The sequence below is a fragment of the Acyrthosiphon pisum genome, chromosome X (genome assembly GCF_005508785.2).
Source record: "Acyrthosiphon pisum isolate AL4f chromosome X, pea_aphid_22Mar2018_4r6ur, whole genome shotgun sequence".
In the NCBI taxonomy this organism is placed as follows: Eukaryota; Metazoa; Arthropoda; class Insecta; order Hemiptera; family Aphididae; genus Acyrthosiphon; species Acyrthosiphon pisum.
Window position 1 is genome coordinate 99,337,410 of NC_042493.1, and position 5,207 is coordinate 99,342,616.

A 5,207-nucleotide genomic window follows, 5' to 3' on the forward strand; every position below is an offset into this window, starting at 1 on the left:
GAAGAAGGAATGATAAACAATTTAAAAGTAAATTAATCAAATGTTTTAAAATTTGTTTGCATTAATTAAAACGTATGTTTTTAGAAAGATTGGGGTTACGAGCTTACAAGTATCTTACATTAAATGTTACTGTATATCAAAGTATTTGATCGACTAAATTCACAATTTATTAGTGAACTTGATACTGCTGTTGATGATTTCAATATCTCTTTTTCTGAGTACGTATCACAAGCTAGTGCTTGGCCTTCAGGTTTAACAGCTATATCATCATTTGTTCTTCCTGAACCACTGAAACATTGTGCATATAATGTAAATATTTAAAATTTGTATAGTATATTTATAATATTTGTTAATACAACCAGGTTTATTGTTATTAGTTTGAATTTTTCTACAAAAAAAGTTTTAATAGACGGAAGCTAACATGGCTTCATCACCAATTTTGGGGTATGTTTTTGTTTATTTATTATTAAATTCTTATTATTTATAAAAAAAATATCTATTTGTTGTATCATTAGGTGAGTTAAAATTGAATTATTTACAAACAAACATATTTGGTACAATGCGGACAATTCAAATGTGATACATTGAAATACTCTGAAATTTCTAATGTACTTCAACTTACCAATGGCCAATTTCAAAAACACATTAATAGATTATTAGAATGTAGATTATTATTGTTTGATGGTGATGTAGTTTACTTACTTAGCTTGCTTTAAAAATAAAATACAAAAAATGTTTAGTGTTTCTCTATAAGATTCCTTAGACAATATCTTTGCTTTAAGTTTGATTATATTATTATGTCTCGTCACTCTAATATTAAAGCTAACAGTACAAAATTGGATTAACTGTACTCACATTTGCATGTTGCTCATAGTTTAAAAAGAGAAAACACATGGTGCACTGACATATTTTTAACAAAGTTTTTATTTTTAGAAAATATAAAGTTGCTGAGCAAGAATCCAATTTTCATAAGCATTTTAAGTTCACATTTTTACAAAATTTATCAACAATTTGCAAATTATTTTGTAGATAAAAATGTATAATATGTTCAATAGTCAAGGGTTAACAGTTGTCTAGACTTTCCATTAGTATTTCATACTGTACCTACTTAAAGCTTTTAAAGTATATCAAATGAAATGTTTTTGGTAAAAATTAATTTAATCTACTGTTTTACTAAAAGTAGAAAAAATTGCAGCAATACCATAAAATATAGGTACATATATTGTAATATTATAGGCTGACAGTCTTTGGTTCTTTGCTCAGAATCATTTTTGTATTAAATGATTTTATATCATTAAATTTAATTTAACACATCCATAATACTTAACCACCAGCCTGCCCACCTTTATATTATTATTTTATTTTATTAAATACAAGGAATTACATTGAAATTACCAGTTTTCTTCATGTACTGTCATTTTAACAAATCACATACCTAATTGATAAATATGATGATAATATATGGTTATCAACTACATTTGTTTTTAGAAACAAAACCTTAATTATTTGTATAAGTTAATCTAAATTGTTCATTTTATGTATAATATTACATTTATTTATAACTTATATTATCTTTCAGGTGTTCTTTCCATGTGTTATTGTTTAGTAGATATTGTGAATAAATTAATTAATTAACGGAATATATCCATCTTTAAAAAGGTAGTTCTACTGCCAATTCAAATTGCCAGACTAAAAAAATTAAAATTTAGTGCATAAATATACAAAGCAAAATAAATTATTGTTAATATTTATAAATAAAATAATATTTCAAATAAATAAAATTATACTGTGTTGGAGGTCTGGAAACTCATTATGATTTGTCCAAAATTTTTGGTCTAGTTGGGCCTATGCTCACACTAATGATTATAATATTTATAACTAATAGGTTATAAGTAACACAATGGAATGGTCGACAGCAGAATAAATATGAAGTTGCCTATAAAATGCTCCTTAGAACGTAGTAGTCACAAAGCCCCTTAAATAGGAGTGGATCTTCTCAGTAAGAATTGTTCAGAGCAGTATATAAAATTGCCTATATTATTCCTTTTTCTGCAATTATTTATCTGACGATCATTCTTATAATGTAAAAATACAATTCATTTCTTAATATTATTGCTAAAAATAGGTAATTTATTATTTTTTTTATTAAGAATTGTGTATTATTAAATTTTAAATGACTATTGTAATATTATTAAATGAATTAAACTGTATAACATTAATTTTACTCATAAAAAATAAAAACTTCGGTAATATGGTATTTGATTTATTATTTCTATAATACCATATTATTAGGTAATATACCACATAGAATCTTGCAGTACCTTAAATTATGACATTTTGAACACAGATTATTAAACAATACTATACTAGCTGATCCCAAGCACTTCGTTGCCTGTTTTATGTACCAACTTTATATGATACAAACTTTGTTCAATTTGTTATTTAATATACGGTGAATGGTGTTCAAAACATAAAAATGTCCATAGTTCATCTTAAATATCAAAACACTGGAGACACGATTGTGATTATGCGAGCAATATATTTACAGATAGGCTAACCATCTGCAGTGGATTTCAGAACCTTTGAAGGGCATATGTAATTACACATTTTTTACATGTTTATAATATTTTTTTTAAAAACAATGATTATTAATTTTATTATCATATTACTAATATTTTAAAACAATTACAATAATAATATTAATAATAATAATAATAATAATAATGATAATAATTGTTATATATAATATTGATATAATGAAAAAAAAAACTAACTAATATTATCATTATTTTATTTTCATAATAAATTAAAGACAATTCACTTTTACAATAAACTATGACATTTTGAAACACGGTTTATAAACTTATTTTTGTTACCTATAGGTACTACCAGCAATTTAAGAATCATAGTTTTCCCATATCGGAATGATAAAATTAATAGCTGTCTTGATAAAATCAGTGAACAATAGTATAACAATATAAATATAATATAATAATTGATAATTTCGACAAACCTGCAGTCGAGTTTTTGTACAACACAATACGTATACTTTATTACTCTGTACCTGTATCAAAAATGGAATATATGTGCCAATAGTTAATAATAAAATTATTATTTGTAATGAAAATAAAAAAATTCGTGGTTCACATTGCCCGGTCTGGAACACAATATTGACCGTACACATTGCCCGGTGTATTCCACATTATATAAGAGAATTGGGAGTAATAAATGATTACAAAAGTTTGGTTAAATAATTCGATCTTTAATAGTTACAGACACCCGAGTCACGTAGGCTAGAAAAGATCGCATAGGCATAAATCTCCTGACCGAAATATCGTAATAGTAATCATGATAATAATAATAATAATAATAATCGTGGGCCGGAGAAAGCTCGTGGTGGCATATAACTCCGGACCACAGATATTTTTTTATATATGTGCTCCGGACAGATATATCGGAATAATGATAATGATATAATAATATTAGATAATAATAATAATCGTTATTCGTTTATAAATATGCAGTTAAAGGAAAAATTACAATAATATTATGGTCGTCCTACAAATTAAGTACCTAATAATTCATGGATAACAATTACCTATGAAAATAACAATAGTTAAGGACAAACAGAAAAAGTCTTGCCGGCCACTATCATATTAAAAAAAAAAAGTGTTCAGAGTTAAATAAAATTTGATTTGTTTTCATTTTTCCCAGTAAAGACTGTGCGACTCCCTTATGATGGTAGTTGGATACACCATTAAATTTTTTAAAAAAAACTTAAATGAAAACGGGTAAAATAAAAAAAAACATTCTGACAGAAGTCGGCTCTTCCGTTATTTTATTTGTAATTATTGTGTTTTATTGGTCCATAGGTTTAACATCGATTATGGTAGTTCGGCAATCGGTACGACAATTGTTGACGTAAGAGGAGGTGGTGGGAGTGTGGGACTGACGTCTTTCGGCGTACATCTTACATGACGAAATTTACATTAGTAGACAAATACGTTTGTATACAGGGCGATCCATTTAACGTAAGACATCCATTATTTCAAAAAAATACTAATATCTGGTGTAATTTTAAGTCGTTACAAAACAAAATTTTTGGAAAAAATAATAATTTTTATCGTTGTCAATTTCATGTTAATTATTCTTTTCATTGATGACATACATTTTTAATTGCATATTCATAAGTAGAATATTATTAGGAGTATTTTAATCTATAAAATTAAATTTATTAACAAGTAGATTATTATATTTAAAGGTCTTTAAAGTTTAGATGAGTGGAGTAGTAACACTCCGCTTCGTCGTCTAAATGTTAAAAAGGTATGTCTAATAAGTAATAACTCATAAACTATACATAAGTCAAAAATTTTATTTTTATACATCGAAATACTTCAAAAAATATTGAGCTTTGGAATATTAAAATAAAATTGCGTGTTTTCTTAAAAAAGTTCTAATTGAAAAACAATAACGATAATAAAGTACTGTATACATTCTTAGAAAAATTTAGTACTTAATTTTTTAATACTTAAAATAATACAAAACGAATATTTTAAATAGTTTTTGAATTAATGAATGTGTTTTATTCGATGGATCACTCGGTATAATTATACGTGATATATTTTTTCGTCGCACGTTACAATCATCGTTTTTTAATAACTATTATTATCGTTACACATAAAATAATATTGAAAAGTCACAAACACTTAATACTTATATTATAATATAAAAACATCTAACTGCCCGCAATTCAGTCCGTTCTCTGGGCTGAAATGCTGGACCTGACTAATGACTATAGATCAAACCGTCACCTCCGCCCATAGGCGTGACTAGACTTCATCGGTAGGGGCAGCCTAGCTAATAACCGGCGCTACCTTATTAATTAACTGAAAAAAGCCCTATACACCCAAAGCCGTAATTTTTAAAGCCGATTTCGGAAGTCAGGAAATCATTCTTTGTAAGTAAATGGTAATTATAACGATACCCACAAAGAAAATCAAGCTTTAAAAAAAAATAAATGTTATAACTCTTCTGACTTAAAAGTCGGTTGACCGGCACCTTTCAAAAATTGCAGGGGCAGCCCAGGCTTCCTAGGCTGCCACCGTAGACACGCCTATGCCTCCGCCGCTCAACAGCGTTCAGGGTGCAGAACAAAATCCCCGGCGGCTGGGTGGACGGCCCTGTTGCCTCAAATATTGCAGTTGCCG